The following is a 21,125-nucleotide window of genomic DNA, read 5'->3' as shown; positions in this document are numbered from 1 at the left end:
GCTTTTCCGAATGAGAAATGTAAACTTATTAACAGAGCAAGCAGACTTACAAGCTCTCCTGGGGGTATTTGGTAGGTTGTGTGGGACCACTGAAAATTCTAGAGAAGAACTGCCTCATACAGAGACAAAGCCAACAGTTTAAGTTAGCGAAGACTATAGAAAGGCTCCTTGAATCCCTAGATAATATTCCTCCCTGTCTCCCCCTGCCTCATTCTCCTGTTATCAGAGGAGTGACTGGGTAAAATGTATGCCCAATGGTCCCTTGAGTACACACGTCATGTGTCCTACCTCTTAATAACCTCCCAGCTCATAATGCAGTTCCATTTTTTCCATCACTTTGCACTCCCTAATTCCTCACAGGGTTACTTTGACTCCCCATCTTGCCCCTGAAATATATCTCTCCACATGTGTACCCCAATTCTCAGCTCCCATTCTCAGTCGTCATTCTCTTTGGCCCTATCACCATTTCCTACAACTAACCACTTCGTTCTTGGGGAAGCTCTCCGTTCCAACAACCTTCACGGCATTGAACTTCTAGCTCTTTCTACTGTTATATATTCCCTGCTCCTTTGTACTGAATCTCTGTCCTTGACATTCTCCAAGATTTACATCTTAGCCCTCTTCTTTACTCGGTCTAGTCTGTGTTATCCATATTCTAATTACGGTGTGAAGTCATCTATTTGGATAGCCTAACAATGAGTCCAAATCTTCCAACTGAGCTCATCTTTTCTCCAGAATCAGCTTTCCTTCCAGATTTTCCTATGTCCAATGTTATATTTAGTCATTCAGTTAAAAAAAAAAAAAAGTGTCCCAGTTTGCTCGGTCTTCTCCTAACTTCTCCCACCAAAAACATTCCATTTTAATTTTATTGTATTCACAAATATTGTATTCAATTTATTGTATTCACAAATACAATAAATGTTTAGTTAAACCCCTTCCTATATCATAATCAATTAATCCTCCCATTTCCCTTCGTTTATCTGTTCCAGTAATTCCAGCCAAGTTAACCTCGAAACATGCTTTGCCCACACAACCGTATCTCTCAAAAACTAACTTTGGCTGCCCTGCCCTAAGTGACCCCACCTCTGATCATAGCATTTGCTGTCTTTGTCACTCCTTAAATGCATTCCTTGAACACATTCTCTCTCACGCTATCCTGTGTGGCATGTGTATTCCCAACCAGACAGAGACCCTCAGAAAGGAAGAGATGTAGTAATTACAGCTAACATGTATTGGGTACCAGTAAGGTTCCACACATCCTGCCAAGTGCTCTATATCTATTTTCTCATTTAATTAATAATAGCACCTATGGTCCAGTGACGTGACACTGCTTTATCCCCATGGCCCAGAGCAAATAAGGATTTAGGTCATTCAACCACTCACTGATGGAGCGGGGTGGGGACCTGTTCCGCCTAACTTTAAGACCTGTGTTCCCGGCGAAACTGTCTAGGTGCCGAGTATGGTACCCATTCGTAGAAGACGCTTAATAAATGCGAATGGTGGTAACACTCAGCATCCCAACAGAAAGATGGGGGCACTCGGTAAGTGCTGGAGGGTCCTCAGGACACAGCAGAGCGCAGGAAGAGGCAGGACCGCGTTTGCCTCATTCGTTCTCCAGGGGAGCGCCTGTCCCCTGTCAACCGAGCAACTGCTGTGATTTACAAGGTTTCTGATGAAGAGTTCCTTGCCTCCAGGACTCAGTAATAGGAGCACCTGTTCCCGAGCCCCAAAGGGTGCAACTGGAGCTTTCTGTGCGAGGGGGATTGTTCGGGGAGCGCGACATCAGAGCCGCGCAGCGCCGCCCTTGTCACTGGGCCAAGGAACCGACCCGGTGAAGCCGCGATGCCAAGGAACATTCTGTCCAGGCTGTGTGCGTGTTAAGATTCCCAGAAAGAGAAAGAAACGTCGGATGAGAAGCCGAGGCAAGATTCTCCAGGCTTGTACAAGGCATTTAGCTTTTAGTTGTTATAAAAATGAAAATAATTGTGAAAGCAGGGAGAAATCCGCAGCTGCTCGGGGCTATTCATACCATAAGAGATCCCACCAGGCCCTCTTTATTGTTGCAGTTTTGGCAAATTATTTTCTTATCACACACAACCTCCTCACTTCTGTTCCTGGATAAGCACTTAGGCTCATAAAGCTGTGGGTCAGCCACAGTTGAGCATCCTGCTCACGGAACAGCCGGCCGTGGGGAACTCGGGAGCCCGCCCCTCCGCAAAACAGCAACTGGAGTCCATAAAAAGCTGGCCCCCTCCGGGTACATCGGTGGCCCCCGGGGCTGGGAGGGGGCGGTTGGCCTGGATCACCCGCCCCCTCTGCCGAACCTCACTCGCCAGGATGGCTGCTCCGCGACGGCCCAGGGGCCGGGGAGCACCTTCCTGGGTGCGAGCGCGCCGGCAGGTGCACCAGCCTGTGCCCTGCTGCACCGGGCTGGGCCGCCGCGGCCAGAAGGGGCCGGGTGCCCACCACACATGTGTGCTGGACAAATGCGCTGGCATCTCCGGCGTGGGCAGAGAGCATGCCGCTCCCATTATCCCGGCCCATTAGGGAAGCAATTGGAAAAAAAACATTTAGCAATTTGGACAGGAGTGAGGCTGCAGAATGGCTCGTTTCTCTGTGACAGCCTGCCATGTATAGATGAAAGGGAAGGCTTATAACAAATTTTCATTACCCCCAAATAAAAAAGCAACAGCAGGCAAAGCAAGGGCTTTGAGGCTGAGAGGTGGGGCCAGAAATCCACCCAGAAGACCACAAAGGAGCCTCAGCAAAACAAATCAATCACTCTCTCCAGTCACTTCCACTGGCAGAGTGCGGTTCATGCAAATGGCAATCAGGCCTGTCAGCCTGTCAGGCTTTGGCCTTCAGCTCCTCGCCTCACACAATTCATTAAGTGCACCAAAACACAGCCTGCAGGGCTCTCCCCTTGCTCAATGCCCTCGCTCACCTTCCCTCAACCTACGGCCCACAGGAACACCCACCTCCAAGCTGGGAGGCAGTGACTGCAGGATTTGGTCAAGGAGAGCGACAGGGAAATTGCAAACAGCACCAGGATCTTTGCATTTTGCTTTGCTTCCAGCTTGAGTTAGCACCGGGTGGAAATCAGACCTCAGATTCAGAAGTGCAAAGGGTCCTGTGGGGTTCCCAGAGGCTCAGGGCTGCCGTTCTCCCACCCCCAATTCAAGCTGTGCAGAGAGAGTCCAGGACACCCACTAGGCACAGACCCCAAATGAAACCCCAGCCTCTGCATATCCCACACAAGTCCCACGGCCCACTCCTGCTCTAATGAGTCTGGCTGCCCACGGAGCTGTATAATGCATTGTGCCTTTGACCTTATTAGAAGACAACTACACAAATACCGCCTTTTCCTGGCCTGGGTGTCTGTCCACAGGTATCCCCAGCACGTTTACCACGGCAGATAAAAATGAATTGTGGCGGGGGGGTTGCAGGCCGGATGTTGAATAAGACTGGGGCTGGAATAGAGAGGTTTTCCATCCCAGGATTTCTCAAAACCCCAGTCTTTCATTATCAACCGCTTCAAAAACACATGTTATTAAACATCTGGGTTTTAGTGACATCCAAGACTGCACAGAGTATGGAATAAATGGGATTTGGTATGTGTGTGTGTGAGGTGGGTGTTTAAGGATTGCTCCCCATTAGAACGTTAGTGTTGACAGCCAAAGGAAAGAGTCCGCTCACAGCCCCAAGAATATCAAGACAAGGCTCTAGTGTTACCATTTCTATTTGCACGAGATTAAACTAGTTTGTAAAGAAACAGCATATAAAACATATAAAGATGTTTTAGTCTCCCTAATAGTCAAATGTCAAGGGTTTGTGACGTTTGTGGTGCATACACACAGCTAACTACAGAGCTCAGACGGAGAGTATCCCTGAATGGCCGAGCGATCTGAAAAGGGTTCGCTCAGGGCAGGAACAAAGATGTGTTGAGTGCCTTCAGTGTGCCAAGGCCCTTAGAAAAGTCGTGTTTTTGAATGGTAAACCGAGGTCCAAAGGGTTTCCTAACTTGCTCAAGGCTCTACAACCAGAGAGGGGCAGAGGCAGGAGGGAGAGTGCAGTTTGGGGGAGGACAGAGGATCGGTAGGAGACAACCAGAGAGCCAAGGCACAGAGACTTAGAAAATCTAATTCTGCCCCTATGAGCTTCCTCTGTCCCAAACACCAGCCCAGACACCAGGAGTGACAAAAAGGCAGAAATTCTCCTTTAAGGAGCTTGAGACCAAGACGCTATCAAGAGACACCACTACCATGAAATACCATGGTGAATGACCGAGGGGATCAAAGAATGAAGAGATGATAACTGGGATGGGAAAAATATGTTTGAAAGGCAGTGGTAGGTGGGTTTGACAGAGGTACTGGCCAGAAATTGCTCTCTCTGCACCCAAGGATCCCATGCTGTTAATAAGGGAACTGAATACTGACCTTTCCAATTTCCTCAAGCTTTCCCAGTACAATAGACTAGATGCACTTGTCCGGGGGAAAAGGAAGCAGAAGTCAGCTTAAGGTTAAGAATTCTTGAAACAAACTCAGTGTCCATCTGTGAATGAAAATGTGGCGTATGTATACAATGAAACATTTGGTCATAAAAAAGAATGAAATCTTGCCATTTGCAACAACATAGATGGACCTTGAGGGTATTCCGCTAAGTGAAATAAGTCAGAGAAAGACAAACACCGTATGATTCCACTTACATGTGAAATCTAAAACAAAACAAAAAACCAACAATATAAAACTGAATTCATACATACAGAGAACAGATTGGTTTTGAGGCATGGGCTGACAGGGCGAAAGTGACCAAGCGGTACAAAATTCTAGTTAAAAAATAAGTAAGTCCTAGGGATGTCATGTACAGCATAGCATCGATAGTCAGTAACACTGTATTGTGTATTTGTAAGTTACCAAGAGAGTAAATATTAAACGTTCACATCATACGGGGAAAAAAAAAAAAAACAACTATGCATGGTGATGGATGTTAACCAGACTTACGGTGGTGATTGTGTCACAATATATACAAATATTGAATCATTAGGTTTCACACCTCAAACTAACATAATGTTCTACATTAATTATATCTCAAAAATAGGTAAATGGTAATGGAGGGGGGAAAAAGAACCTTTTTCAGGAGTGTGTTGCATCTTCGCTAAGAAAATGGCACCACTCTCTGTTCTTCTTGAGGTTGACACGGCCTCTGGACAGATGAAAAGAGTAGCTTTAAGTCACCATGTGAGTGAAGAGACAGACTTTGTGTTCTGCAGGGTGTCTCTTGCTGAATGGGGAATTTTGGAACTGAAGCCTTACTTGCCATGTGCATTTCAGCCTGGTCTGCTTCATTCATAGACATTGGTTTGGGTCCAGGAGGGAGGGAGATGACCTGGCATTAGTGATCTACTGGTCACCCAGACAATAAGCTCTGCCGTTTTTACAAATGATCTGCAGGCCATGGATTTTAGAATAAACCATTGACTTCCATAGTCAACGTTTTCATGACACCTCTCTTCCTACTTTGAGGAATAATAAAATGATGAATAAATTCAAGCTCACAGAACACCTTGAGGGTCAGGGTCCAAGAGTGCTCTCTGGCTAAAACTATGTATAAGAGACCAATAAATCAATATTCAATGTCTTCAACAAGTTTGTCAAGAGTTGTAAGGTGTAAGTAGTAGCATTCTCTTGTAAAGCCCCCTGATATAGTCTTTCATTCACTTCGCTTTACTACCTGAACTCAGTGTGCAATGTTATCCCCATTCCAGGTCCGCAGTGACAACACAAACTACCCATTGCCACACAGTTGATAAAGAACAAAACTTGAGCCCAGGGTTTTGTTTTTTGTTTTTTAACAAAAATAAAACAAACTTTTTATTATTTAATAAAATAATTATCCTGTTTTTTGAGTGTCAAGACTCACCAAGAATGGTACACCCATTTTCTCTTATCTTTACAGTTATGTACCCAGAAGCTTATGATCACACTTGATGTACAGCTTGATGAACACCCTTGATGTACAAGCTCTAAGAGGGAACGTGAGTTCCCCAGATGGAGCAGCCCATGGGCGGGTGCTAGGATGTGGGAAGATGTGGGTGTGAAGTCCTTAATGATCTAGAAGGCTGACTGCAGGGCCATGCTGGACTCCGAAAGTGAGCCAAATTCCAGGTTTTGCTCACTGTCTCCAAGCAAATCTTTTTCAATCCTGAGCCTTTGTTTCCTCCTCTGCTAAACAAACATACAAACCCAAGACTTTAACTTCTGAGTCCAGGGCTTGTTCCCATTGCAATACAGTGTCCACCAAACAATCTGCTTCTCCCCCAAAATGTCTACAAGCGTCCTGCTTCACTTTGTCCTTGTGTAACTCTCTGTTACACAGAGCACCACTACCCAAGAAGCAAGAAGGAGCAAGAATATCTCTTGAATTATGAGGACAAAAGAAAACAAACAAACAAACTCGATATCAAGTCATTCAGGGGAAAAAATTCTGAATTTTTCAAGAAACCACTTCCTCTTTCCTCTTCCCACTGCAAGGAGACCCGATGCATAAAAGGAGGTCCCACGGCAAGGACAGAGCTGTGTCTCAGGGTGAAGGCATCGATGGCCAAAGAGGGGCGGGGGCCACTGGAACACCAGGACTTCCAGAGGTGGAGGAGTTAAAGGATATCAGGGTCAACATTTGTTTGGACAGCAATAGTGGGAAGTATTCTGTTGTGACATCTCTTAGTAAGGGCTATCCTGAGAACACTGCTGTTCCATTAGACAGACTAGGGAATGGTTCGAAAAATCTAACTGTGTAAATAAACGGCTTTCTGGTCTAAAGAGAAGTCTTTCTTGTAATAAGATGATTCTGATTTAAAATTCACGAACCGGGGTTTCTCAAAGAGTGGTCTCTACCTAGTTTTGAATAAGCGTCGCAAAGGGTACCCATTAAAAATGCAGACCCTGGAGGTCCCCCTGCAGTCTTACTGACTCAGAATCCCACAGGGGGAGCCCCAGAATCTGCATTTTAACAAGCTCCCCAGGTCATCAGTGTGCCCACTAACAGTTGTGAACCCCCATTAAAACAAAACAAAACCCACCCCTTCCGTAGCCACAGTGCCCCCTGGAAACAAGGACTTTGGCCAGCTAAAATAATAAAGTGAAGTCTGTATTTATCCCGGGATGCAGAATTGCTCCCCAAGGAAAGCAGCTGGAGATATTCCTGCTGACAGGTGTCGGCCACTACTACAGCAGTTATTTCCAGGCAATGGACAATTCTTCCAGCCCAAATGAAGCTTCAGCCTAAAGTAACAATCACAGTTTTGTGCTACAGCAATGAACCTTTCGATTTATCATTCTCCAAAATCATATGGACTGCGTAATGCCATCAGATCCAATAGAGCCTTCCAGCAGCAAGCTGGGCTGTGGTTTAACCTCGTATATCACGTCTGGGAGAGTCAGAATAATATCACAGGGCTGGCTTCCATTTTGCTTTTTCTGAACACGTTCCGACTCACTTCACCTCTCAGCATAGATGCTGTACTGCTGACCCCATCCTTTCCTATTCGCTTGTTTTAGATCCTTCTCCTTCAAGTACTTTTCCAAACTCAGCCCCAGTGAGCATGCAAGGGTCTTCGAGAACATGCAGTCCTTCAGAGCCCAATGGGGGATGCCTAAAGCAACCAAGAAAAACAATAATTCATCTCTCCAAATTCCAGAGGAAGAAAAAAAATCCCAGCAAGGTAAACAGATTTGTAAATAGATGTGAAGACTTCTTTACAACATCTATCAGTTTGGTTTAGAACAAAGCATGATTAAATATTCACTGTAGACACTGGTGAATTCTGGCTTCTTCTTAGTTGGGGGCTGAGGTCAAGGATACCTGGGAGTTCCTTTTCCCTCCGCTCACCCTTCTGCTCTCTATCTGACCCACAAAGGGCCAGAAGCACACTTTCTCCGCATAGAAGGAAAACCTACTGGGGCATTTCTTCTTTACAACCAAATGCAAAGCTGCCTGCTGTGTAAATAGATGGAACTAAGAGACTAAGTGACACCATTCTCAATGCAAAAGACGTTAACCCTAAGTTTTCACAGCAATGCGCTGGAATTCTCAAAGGCTAAAAGAGGCTCACAAAGCCCTCTGCAAAAGTAGGGCTTGTTCCACTGGTGAGCTCAGATTTTGCACTCTTTAGTTCAATCACTGACTCGGGAGGGCGTGTAGCTCAGCTGGAAAGCAGGGATCCAGGTGGAAGGCAAACGGTGTTGGGTCAAGTGGATCTGACTAACCACGAGATATGGGCCCAACATGCTTGCAGATTTCCTGATCTGGATGGGACTTCTTACCTCCTGTTAGCAGCCAGACTCCCTTTTTAAGGTAATGGCTACATTTTCTCACATGTTCATGGAGCTTGCACAGTTTGAGATTTCTGACTCTCCCATTGTTCATACTAATGGAAATCCTAGCAGTGAGCTCTCCGAGGTTTCTTGTATCAGCCCTTCCTGTCTCTCCACCTGTTTCCTCAACGGCCATTTGCTCCCTTTGCAATACTCACAGTGATACGCGTGGTCTCAATTACCTAGAAAAGATCAAACTGTAACCTGCTGTCTCCCAGGCTTCCTGACCGCACTGCCCCCTACCACATCTTTTGCTCTCTCTGCTGAATAACATCCTGCCAGACTGCAAGGGGGGACAGGTGGAATAATGGGTTCTATCCTCCTTGGCAAAGATAGGAGCATGCCAGCAAAGCATGAGGAAGAGAGAGATCAATTCTGGAATGTATTCTTCAAAGTGGCTAGGAGAGTAAATTTTAAATGTTCTCACCATAACAACAACAATGATGATGACGACGACGACGACGATGACGATGTTGCCCCCTTCAACGTGAGTTGAAGGCTGTATTGACTAACCTTATTGTGGTGAATATTCTGCAATATACACATGTATCAAATCATCACCTGGTCTTATATCTTCAACTTATACAATGTTATATGTTAATCATAGCTCAATAAAGCTGGGAAAAAATAAAAAGAGGGCAGAGGTCATTCATTTTCACCCCCATTCTGCACTCCAATGAAGCTGCCCAAGGTGAATTTACACGGACTCCCTTCTGACAGCCTGCTCATCACATAGCCTGGGAAGAAATGGGTTCAGTGTAAGTAAATGATAATGAGTCTGTTGAAGCATTATACAAAATGGTCCCCTAGTGGCAGGAAAGAGTTAATGTACCTCCCAAAGTGCCTAACTTACAGTCGGGATGGGACTTCACTCTGGGAAAACTGGGCTCCACAAACCTAAACCTTGATGAAAGATGTCAGCAAGCCGGGAAGTCAGAAAAAGGAGGGTAATTATTATTATTATTATTATTATTTTTAATCACGCATGAGTACTTTGCTCTGGTGGGTACTAACTCAGTCATTTCTAGTAGGCCAGAGGATGAAAAAGGCAAAGGATGAAAGAAGAGCAACCCAAAGAGAAGAAAAAAGACACAGAGGAAGAGACATGAAAAGAAGAAAGAGCAAGTGACATGTATAGTATTTTTTATTTGTCCTGACTGCATTTGAAATGTCTGAGTTCCAAAAATCGAATCCCCCATGTCTCAAAGCCCCTCCAGGTAGTTGAAAACAGTCACCATCTGCCTCCCAGAGGAAGTTAATCCTTGGCTTTTATCAACTACTGTAAACTCTACTTAGTGTTACTAGTTCCAGATATCAGAATTCTCTCCCCAGAATTATATTTTAAGGATCTATGTATCTCTATCTTTTTGCAAAGGCAATAAAAGATCGTGTTAAAAAAAATAAACTTCTGGTGTGCTTAAACTTTATTGTTTAATCCTCTAAATTTGACTGCCTAGATCCACACAAGATTGCTAACAATGTGAAGGTCTTTGAGGGCAATAGAGTCTAACCATAGTAGTAATAATGGTGGTGGTGGTAGTGGTGGTCTTTCTCTCGGAACTTGACTAGAATATTTGCTGTCGTTGTTGTTGTTTTAAAAGATTTTACTTATTTATTTGACAGAGAGAGACAAAGTGAGAGAGACAAAACAAGCAGGGGGAGTGGGAGAGGGAGAAACAGTTTTCTGCAGAGCAAGGAGGCCAACGTGGGGCTCAATCCCAGGACCCTGGGATCATGACCTGAGCTGAAGGCAGACGCTTTAACTGACTGAGCCACCAAGCACCCCTAGAGTATTTGCTTTGTAATAGATATGGCATGTTACAACATTGTGAGCCAAAAAATAAATAAAGGTTGCTTGATAATAAAACATTAAGTAAACACTCCTATCTTTTTTTTTCGTGTATAAACTATGATATCTATTCTAAAAATTTAGGATAAATATATACAAAAACAAGAGAATTCTCACATAATTCCACCTGCCAGACATAACTATTCTTAACATTTTGGGGGATCTACACATGCATTATTACACATATATTCATTATTGTATATTGCATGTGTGTATATATATATATATATATATATATAATTATTGTGTTAAATGAATCTTTGCATACTTTTTTGCTACACGCTCATTTTTCTTTAAAAAACTACAGTTAAAAATGTATTTTTATATGGATCTCCTTTCATTTCATTAATTATGTAAAATCCTAAAAATTATTTTTTTTAAAGATTTTATTTATTTATTTGACAGAGAGAGATCACAAGTAGACGGAGAGGAAGGCAGAGAGAGAGAGAGAGAGAGGGAAGCAGGCTTCTTTCTGAGCAGAGAGCCCGATGTGGGACTCGATCCCAGGACCCTGAGATCATGACCTGAGCCGAAGGCAGCGGCTTAACCCACTGAGCCACCCAGGCGCCCCCTAAAAATTATTTTTAATTAATGCATATGTTCCATTATGTGGGTACCTCAAATATCGTTTACCAATTTGTCTAATTTATGCTGGTTGCAATTATCTGTATTTGAAACAATGTTAAGGTAAACATGTTAGAGCTAAATATTTGTGTATACTCATGATTATTTTCTAATTCTACTGAATGGAATTATGAGAAAGGATTCAGCCTTTTAAAGTTGACTCTTTTATACTGCCAACTTAATATCCTGAAAGCTTCTACCAATCTGCTCTTCTACCAGCATGTATTTTCAAAGTAAAGGGTCAAATAACAGATCCCATTCAAAAAAGGCAATTTTACATTTCTGACCCCAATACAAATTTGTGGTAGGCAGGAATAATATCAGCAATATGATCATAAAGATTTTCTGTTAGGTTGAAATGATGAAGATTAACATGTTTATGAATTAAAGATTTTTCTAGAAATACAAATTTGGTATCTGAGGATTGCTATAATCACAAACAGTAAACATAAGAAGACGGATTACACATCATTGTATGATCAACCTTGTGGGCATAGACTAGAGAGGTCTTAATGCACACAGTGGTCTAAGAAGCAGACCCAGAGCAGAAAATCAAACTCAGCGCCTCAATCACCCTTTCACTGGTGCTTTCTTGACTATCCCTATTTTCACCATACTAGGTGCTAGGTTCCATGGAAGCTCAAAACTAAGAAAAAAACTCTTAAATTTAGTTCTTACAACAGACCATATACTTCCCAGAAAATTCTTCAAAAATTCAGAGGCTTCCCATAATTGTCCAAAATAGTAACCGATCATTTTACAAAACCAAATAAGCAAAGCACATGATTCCTTAATTAATCAACTGATACACTGAGCATCCTTCTACACAAGGCACACAGAATACTGTGAGATGGCTTCTGCTTTTAGTAGTTTCAAATCTAACCCAAAAGACGACAATAAACACACAAAAAAAACTTAAAACAGCAACCCATGGCACAGAAAGAAAGTGCTGTTGGAGAGACTTGACAGACTGAAAAGCCTGGTTTGGCTCTGCACTGTGGTGGCCAGAAGTAGAACTTGGGCTGTGCCCTAACAAATGGTGGAGCATCGATGAATAGGGGTTGGGGGGGAGCACATCAACGGGCAATCAACCTGAGCAAAGCCTCAGAAGTTGGTTGCAAGGCATAGTGAGGAGGAAGAGCAGTAAGAAACCTAGGAAGACCTTGCTGGAGTGCAGACTTCAGTGCGAAGTAAAGAAGGAAATTCTGGAAAAGCAGCTGAAGTCAGACTGGGGCACATGAGGAAAGCAGGGCTAAGGATATAGGACTCCATCCTAAAGCACTGGGTAACGAGATGATTTTAGAGAACAGGGCGCCGGTGGGGACAGCATTCTAGAAAAATCCATGTCTACACAGAGCAAGATGACTTAGAGATATGGAAGGAAAAGAGATCAACATCGAGAGGCCAGGATGGAGAGGTGCCTGGTAGGCTCAGTTGGCAGAGCATGTGACTCCTTACCTCAGAGTCAGGAGTTCAAGCCCCACATTGGGTGTGGAGCCTACTTTTTATTAATTAATTCCCTATTAATTAATTAATAAGAGGCCAGTTTGGAGAATGCAATAGTAATGTAGGTGTGAGGAAATCAGGTGCTCGAGACCAGGCAGATAAAAAGGAAGGGGTTCCAGATATCAGAACAGCTGAGTTTGAGGGGGTGGTGGGACTTCTGTCATTCAGTCACCCTTTCTTCATATGGTCAGTTAAAAAACACAACGGGATGACAGTACATTGCCTCTCGGGTCCTGGTGCTGTGTTTCTTCTCTGTCCCCTTACTCAGAGACAATACTTACATTAGACAACTATAAAACCAAGTGTGGATTTGAGTAACCCTTGCTGGGAATATTTTTAACATAATTATTAAAAGCTTTAAATATTAATAAGAGGCAAGTCTTCTCCTTTATGAATGCATGCATTACATATAAATTTAGACACTATTGTGCATTTTGAGATTATGATTCACATACTGTACATCTAACTTTGGAGGAAGTAAAGCTCTAATTAAACATCCTGTGTTTGAAAATGTTGGGATAATTTGCAGAAAATATTTCAAAACTTCTCTAAATGGCTCAGAAGCATTTAAACTTTTAAGAAAGTCTACATCTTGGTGAAAAGCATAAATTGTCTACTGTCTTATTTTTAATGAGAATTTAAGAATGTTTATTAAAAAAGAAATAAATTTTCCATTTCAGCTCATTTGGCTTCATCTGCTATTAAATCCTACATATACCCAGGAGTTACACTGATGTACTTAAATATTGTTTCTGCTTTGAGATTGCCTAATGAGGCAATTAGTGGAACTCCTCAGATAGCTGGACCAAACACTTTTCGGCAGACAGAAGAGGTCCACTCAAGCAACAATGCAAAGTGCCCACACTCCCTGCCCACTTTTATTCGACACTGTGGCTTAGACAAGGTGAGTGGTGGATTTTGGAAGGCGGATAAAACCATGCACTTTGCCCACACGGACAAAAAAGAAGTTTGAGGCCCATGTGTATGAAAACCATGTAAAAAGCCTAATGTTGAAGAAAAGAACTTTCTCTTTGTTTCTTTCTGTATTACTAGTTTTGTGCCTGTGCTCTAATCCAAAGTCATCCAAACTGTAGTCTTTGAGAAAACACCTCCTGTTACTTATTTATTTTCTTTAAATTATTGTGGGGTGCTTGGGTGGCTCAGTCAGTTAAGCATCTGCCTTCAGCTCAGGTCATCATCTTGGGGTTCTGGGACCGAGCCCCACATCGGGCTCCCTGCTCAGTGGGAAGTCTGCTTCTCCCTCTCTCTCTGCCGCTCCTGCTGCTTGTGCTCTCTCTCTCTATGTCAAATGAATAAATAAAATCTTTAAAAATAAAAAAATAAGTAAATACAGATTATCGAGTTCTTTTAGATTGATTAAAAAATTTTATAAAAATTCATTTTAAGAGAAGCTATAAAAAACTATCATAAATGGAACATCTGAAACACTTGACACAAATAGAAGATAACTATAAGAAGAAATGCCATGACAATAAAGTGCTGTTATTATATACCATGTTATTAAGTGCTATTGCAATGCTATTTTCTGTCAAAGCTGGGAGCCTGAGACATTTTCTTTTTGTTGCTTGGAGAGATTGGCAAAGGCTACAGAGGTGTTAAAGTCATTTCAGCATCAGGCCAGAGATTTTTTCCTTGAGTAAGTTTATCCATCACTAAGGATTAAAAGAGAATTGAAAATAACATTTTTTTTTTTACATTTCCACCCAATATGATTATTTATTTAGCAAACACATGCAGACAAATCACCAGGTGCCAGGCTTGTTCTAAGTAATTAAGAACCGTTAATTCATCTCATGGTCATCATGACCCTGGTGAGGTAATGCTATTGTTATTTCCATTTTACAGATGAGGAAAATGAGTCACAAAGGGGCCAAGTCATTAGCTCAAGGTCATAAGGCTAAAGAGTGGCAGATCCAGCATTCAAAATCCTGTGTTTTTACTGGAGGTTTCTCAACACCACTCACATCATGTGAGAGTGGGTTTCAATGTCCTGGGAAGCCATGTTCATACATGATCTAAGATCATAGCCAGTGCCCCCTGAACTGTCAGCCCATGCTACGTATATGTCCCATGCCTTGAGGAGCACCACACCACCATCTATCCTGACATTCCACCTTCTTGTTGAATCTTCTCTTATGGCTCAGTCTTCAAGGATAGCTTTGTCCCCTCACCCTCTAAAACACTTTCTTTCTGCTACTCTCTCCTGTTAGCATTGATCAATTTCGATGGTTACTTGAGGTTTCAATACTAACAAATTAATAGTAAGTAGTCTAAATAAATTATATTAGTTTAATATTTATATATGTATGTTAATAACTAATATATATTAGTGTATCTGTGAATAATGTAAGAGTGAGTAATATTAACATATTTTTCTCCCCTGGTAGATTTTAAGTCCTTTAAAGGAAATAAATAGTTCATATCTCTTTGAATCAATCATTTAACTTAACAAGTAATTTATAAATGATTTAAAGATAATCATTGCATTCTTTTTTTCAAAGGTTTTTATTTATTTACTTAACAGAGAGAGAGAGAGTGAGAGAGGGAACACAGCAGGGGGAGTGAGAGAGGGAGAAGCAGTCTCCCTGCCAAGCAGTACTACCTGCGCCAACGGTAGACGCTTAATGACTGAGCCACCCAGGTACCCGATAATCATCGTACTCTTATATAGCAACGTTTCCAGAGAAATAATATGATGTAAGAAAAGAAGCACATAAGAATAAATTTTCCACACACACAAAAATAGAATTTCCAGAAAGAATGAAAGACAGAGAGCCATGCAGTCCGTGCAATGGAATTCTGCCTCCCAAATATTTTGTATGTGATTTGGTAACAAGATGAATTGATAAACTAGCTGTTATCTACACCAAGTACATTACATTAGCAAGTACATTAGCAAGTACCACAACGTGATTTTACAAAAGAGAAAACTGAGCAACAGAAAGAGCAATGTGCCCGAGTGTATAATCCCAATTTGATTGTGGAACGCAGGGCCACCTGTATCCAAGGACTACATGTCCTAAGTATGGCACCTGCACAAGAGGAGATGGGCCAAATATAAATTTACCTCTGAGAAAATCTAAGTTTGACATCATATGTGCTTTCTTATTGTGCTAAAAAACAAATAATATGTATTTACCCTCAACAAAATTTTAAGCGCACAGTATTGCATAGTTAACTATAACACAACGTTGTACAGCAGATCTTCAGAACTTTTTCACCTTGCATGACTGAGACTTTGAATAACTCCCCATTGCCCCCTCTCTGCAGCCCCAATCTTTCTGAGTCTATGAATTTGGCTACATTAAACACCTTACATAAAGGGAATCATGGAATTCCTATGGGTTAAATATCCAGAAATGGGATTGCTGGACCATGTGGTAGTTGTGTTATTTATTTCTGAGGAAGCACCATACTGTTTTCTACAGTCGCCACCCTATCTTGTGTTCTCATCAACTGTGTTGTGTACAAGGTTTCCGATTTCTCTACATCCTTGCCAATACTTGTGATTTTCTGTATTTTGGTATTTTTATATGGGCCATCCTGATAGGTGTAGATTGATAGCTCATTGTAGTTTTGATTTGCATTTCCATGAAGATGAGGGATATTGAGCATCTTTTCATATATCTGTTGCCCATTTGTAAGTCTTCTTTGGGAAAATGTCCATTTCTTAAAAACATACTATTTGGGTTTTTGTTTTTTTCTATTGGGTTGTTATATATTTTGAGTTTCTTATATACTTTAGATACCAACCCCTTATCAGATAAAAGGTTTGAAAATATTTTCTCCTATTTCATAGGTTGTCCTTTCACTCATGATTGTTTCTTTTGCTGTGCGGAAACTTTTTGGTTTGCTGTAGTCCCAACTCATGCATTTTTGCTTTTATTATAGGTGCTTTTGGTATCATAGTAAAAAAATTATTGTCGAGGGGCGCCTGGGTGGCTCAGTGGTTAAGCCGCTGCCTTCGGCTCAGGTCATGATCTCAGGGTCCTGGGATCGAGCCCCGCATCGGGCTCTCTGCTCTGCGGGGAGCCTGCTTCCTCCCCTCTCTCTGCCTGCCTCTCTGCCTGCTTGTGATCTCTCTCTTTGTCAAATAAATAAATAAAATCTTAAAAAAAAAAAAAGAAAAGAAAAAAATTATTGTCGAGAGCAATATTCTGGAGAATTTTCTCTCCTATGTTTCCCTCTAGAAATTTTGTTTAAGGTCTTACATTTATGTCTTTCATCCATTTTGAGTCTATTTTTGTGTATGGTGTAAGATAAGGATCCAATTTCATTCCATCTCATATGAATATGCAGTTTTCCCAACACCATTTGTTGGAGAAATTATCCTTTCCCACTGTATGGTCTTGGCACCCCTGTGGAATGTCATTTGACTATATAGGCAAGGATTTATTTCTGAGCTCTCTATTTCAGTTTTTTTGGTATGCCAGTAGCATACTATTTTGATTACTGTAGATTCGTAATATGTTTGGAAATCAGGAACTGTGAGGCCACCAGCTTTGTTCTTCTTTCTCAAGATTGTTCTGGCTATTAAAGGTCCTTTTGTTTCATATGAACTTTAGCATTTTTTTCTATTTCCATAAAAAATACACTGAGATTATGATAGGGATTTCACTGCATCTATAGGTTGCTTCAGATAGGTAGTATGGATATTTTAAAATATTAAGTCTTCTGATATATGAATGTGGCATCTCTTTCCACTTATTTTTATCCTCTTTTGTTCCTTTCATGAACATTGTATAGTTTTCAGTGTACAGGTCTTGCATCCTTGGTTAAGTTTATTCCTAAGCATTTTATTCTTCTTGACGCTGTTTAAGTGAGACTTCTTTTCTTAATTTCCTTTTTGGAGTGTTCATTATCACTCCTTAGAAACACAGCTAATTTTTACATGTTGATCTTCTGTCCTTCAACTTTGTTGAGCTTGCTTATTTTAACAGTTCTTCTTATGGAATTTTTAGGGGTTTCTATGTATAATATCATGTCATCTAAAAACAGAGATAATTTTCCTCTTCCTTTTCAATTCGCATGTCTTTTATTTTTTCTTGCCTGATTGTTCTGACAGTACTTGCAGTGCTAAGTTGAATAGAAGTGGTGAGAATGGGCATCCTTGTCTTGTTCTTGATCTGAGAGGGAAAGCTTTCAGTTTTTCACCACTGAGTATTATGTTAGTTTTGGGCTCTTCATATATGGTATTCATTCTTTTGAGGTCATTTCTTTCCATTCTTAGTTTGTTAAGGCCATTTTTTAATCATGAAAGAGTGCTGAATTTTGGCAAATCCTTTTCCTGTAACTATTGAGATGATCATGTGATTTTAATCCTTCATTCTGTTAATATGGTGCATCACATGGGTTGATTTTCATATTTTGAACCATTTTTGCATTCTATGGATAAATTTTACTTGGTCATGCTGTATGATTTTTTTTAATATGCTGTTTAACTCAGTTTGTTAGTTTTGTTTAGGATTTTTGCATCTATATGCCTCAGGGATATGAACCTATAATTTTCTTTTCCTGTGGTGTCTTTTTTTTTCCTGTCTTTCCTGTTTTTTTCCTGTCTTTTTATCAGGCAAAATGTTGACCTCATCAAATTAATCTGAATGTGTTCTCTTCACTAAAGTGTTCTCTTCAATATTATAGAAGAGTTTGAGAAGGATTGGCATTAATTCTTTAAATGTTTTGTAAATTTCACCTGTAAAGACATTAGGTCATGAACTTTACTTTGTTGAGAGTTTTTTGATTGCTGATTCAATCTCCCAACTCATTATAGGTTGGGTCAGTCTTTCTCTTTCTTCTTGATTCAGTCTTTGTCGATTGTATGTTTCTAAAAATTTATTCATTTCTTCTGAATTGGTTATCCAATTTGTTGGCATATAATTGTTCATAGTCTCATGTTCCTTTTTATTTCTGTGGTAAAAATTGTGTTTTCTTTGTGTTTTGTTGAATTTTTATAGTGGCATGCTTTGATCCTTCATTTTCTTTTGTATATATTTTATAAGGTTTTTTTTGTAGTTATGATAGAGGTTGCATAAAATATCTTACAGTTATAAAAGTCTATTCTAAATGAGTAACAAATTGACTTCAAATGTAGACAAATACTCTACAATTTACTCAGCCCCACACATTTTATGACATTGAAGTCATAAATTCTTTTTATTTTGTGTATCTGTTAAAATTTTTAACATTTTTATAATAGTTATTTTTATACTTTTTAAAATTTCTATATAAGATTTAAATTAAAGTTCACAGTATTACAGTATTCCGTATTTATCTATATTTTTACCTTTAGCGGTAAGCTTTATACTTTCATACGCTTATGTGGTGTTGTCTAATATCCCTCATTCCAACTCAAAGGTCTTCCTTTAGCATTTCTTCTAAGACAGATCTAGTGGTGAATTCCCTTAGCTTTGTTTATCTGGAAAGACCTTTACTTCTCCTTCATTTTTGAAGAATATTTTTGCCAGATATAGTTCCTGGTTGGTAGGGCTTTTCTTCTTCTTTCAGGACTTTGAATATACCATCTCAATTCCTTCTGGCCTGCAAGTTTTCTGTTGAGATTCTGCTCATAGCTTTATTGGGATTCTCTTGTACATAACACATCATTTTTCTCTTATTGCATTCAAAATCCTCTCTTTCTTTGACTTTTGACTTTTGGATTATGTGTCTCAGTGTGGATTTCTTTCCGTTCCCCTTAGTTGTAGCCTACTGAGCTTCTTGAATCAGAACGTCCATTTCCTTCCCCAAATTTTGAAGTTTTCAACCATTATTTCTTTACATAAGCGTTGTGCCCCCCCCCCCCTCTCTTTTCCTTTTAGGAATCCCAAAATGTGTATCTTTTTGATGGTGTTCCATAGCCTTTTGGACTTTCATCACTTATTTTTGTCTTTTTTCTCTTTGATCCTCTGACTGGATAATTTCAAATAACATGTTTTTGAGGTCAGTGGCCTTTTCTTCTGCTGATCAAGGCTGCTGTTGAGCCACTATAGTGAATTATTCATATAGTGAATTTTAGTTATTGTATTTTTCAGCTTCAACATTTCTGTTTCAGTTTGTCTTTGTTTTTGTTTTTTTATTTTTGTCAACCTCTTTGTTGATATTCTTGTTTTGTGCATGCATTGTTTTCTTTAGCGTGAAGAGAATTTTTATTTTTAATCCTTCATCAGGTGTTCATATTCCTCATTTATTTAGAATCAGTTCCTGGAGGTTTATTTTGTTCTTTTTCTTGGGCCATGTTTCCCTTTTCCTTCATGTGTCTCAAAGTTTTGCATTGCCATCTGTGCTTTTTAAAAAAAATAGCCACTTTTTGCAGTCTCTATGGACTGGCTTCGTACAGGGAAAGACCCTCACCAAACAGACTGAATAGAGATTCTGAGAGCCCCTAAAACCTCTTTTTGAGTGATTCATCTTCACTAAGACTGTGCCTATAATTTCTCAATTAAAGAGGCTTGCTGATTTCTTATTCAGGAGCTCATAATCTCTCTCTCTCTTTTTCTCTCTCTCCCTCTCCCTCTGGTGTTGATCTGCGGCACTGCAAGCTCTCTGGTTTTACAGAAGTAAGCTGCCCCCACTCTCCCTTGTTGTCAGCAGCCACAAGACATCCAACGTATTCCAACTCCATGTCAGCACCCCAAGTCAGACAAGACAGATATTGGTCCCTTGGGCAGCTCTCTGAAAAGCTGGAACACTGGATATACATTCAACTCTTCTCTTTCTCCCTGAGGAAGAAGTCACAAAATAGTGTGCTCTTTTCTGGCACTGAGCTCTGCCGTCTTGGAGGAGGGGACTGACATTGGTAAAGGGAAATTGCTCTTCTTACCTGTTTTGATGTAGCTATTTTCAGCTCTGTACTCACCTTGGATACTGTAATTCCTTAACTGGATTCTGGAAATCTCATAAGTATATTTCGGTTCATATATAGTTTTAAAATTGGTGTTTCTGCGAGAGAACAAGGGATGAGACTTCCCTTTCTATAATCTTGCTGATATCACCTTTTGCTTTTTTTTCATTTTCTTTCAATAGAGTACTTTGGCTGGAATTATTTAAAAATAAGTTTTGTATTGCAATACCAGGGAGGAAATATTGTGAGTTGAACTGATTCTAAATAGAGTAAAAGATTTTGGATGGACTCCCAAATTGGTTTCTCATTCCGACTTCTTACATACCCACATATACAGTTGATTACCAAGATATCCTCTGACTCAAATGATTATCATGGGTTTACTGAAATAGCTTAACTCACTAAGATACAAACAAAAATCAATTTTATTTTTCCGTATTTTTTCATATATCACCACCTCCACAAATCCACTCAGTAACTCTTTCTCTATCCAAACTTTTGAGATTTGGAGAAAATAAGATAGCTTTTCTTATAACTCTCGGGTATTAGCAAATAATCTCAATTTTAAAATAATAAAACACCGCACCCAGTCTAATTTCAAAACTCCAAATTCCAATCTAATCTATAACATTACCCCTCACCCAACTCAGGTCTGATATAGGCCAAGGAGCCTAAATTAGCAGAGGGAGCATGGATGATTTCACCCTGTCCCCATTTCCTACCTTGATTTTCTACTGGTTTCCCTTTCATTGTGGTGTATCTGAACTGGAACAGTGGACAGGAAAGAGGTTAGAGCAGAATTAGTCTTAACTTGAATTTGGTGTTGGTGGATGCTTTTTGGATTTTGTGAAGACCTTTACCATCACTGGGGATCTACTGTCTCAGTTCTCTTGACACAGACAAGACTTCTTTCAGT

The 21,125-nt window shown here is 40.5% G+C and overlaps 1 long non-coding RNA gene across 1 annotated transcript in view; it reads right to left on the bottom strand.

Moving 5' to 3' along the window:
- The window catches only part of LOC125082252 (uncharacterized), a 48,693-nt gene extending 28,398 nt beyond the window's left edge, over positions 1-20,295 (bottom strand). Inside the window, exon 1 of the long non-coding RNA XR_007121930.1 lies at positions 20,225-20,295. This is a non-coding gene — a long non-coding RNA (uncharacterized LOC125082252). The remainder of the gene's footprint in view (positions 1-20,224) is intronic.
- Positions 20,296-21,125: the final 830 nt, after the last annotated feature.

Source organism: Lutra lutra, chromosome 12 (genome assembly GCF_902655055.1).
Source record: "Lutra lutra chromosome 12, mLutLut1.2, whole genome shotgun sequence".
In the NCBI taxonomy this organism is placed as follows: domain Eukaryota; kingdom Metazoa; phylum Chordata; class Mammalia; order Carnivora; family Mustelidae; genus Lutra; species Lutra lutra.
The sequence above is the reverse complement of the archived record's forward strand: the minus strand, read 5'-3'. Positions and strand labels throughout refer to the sequence as shown.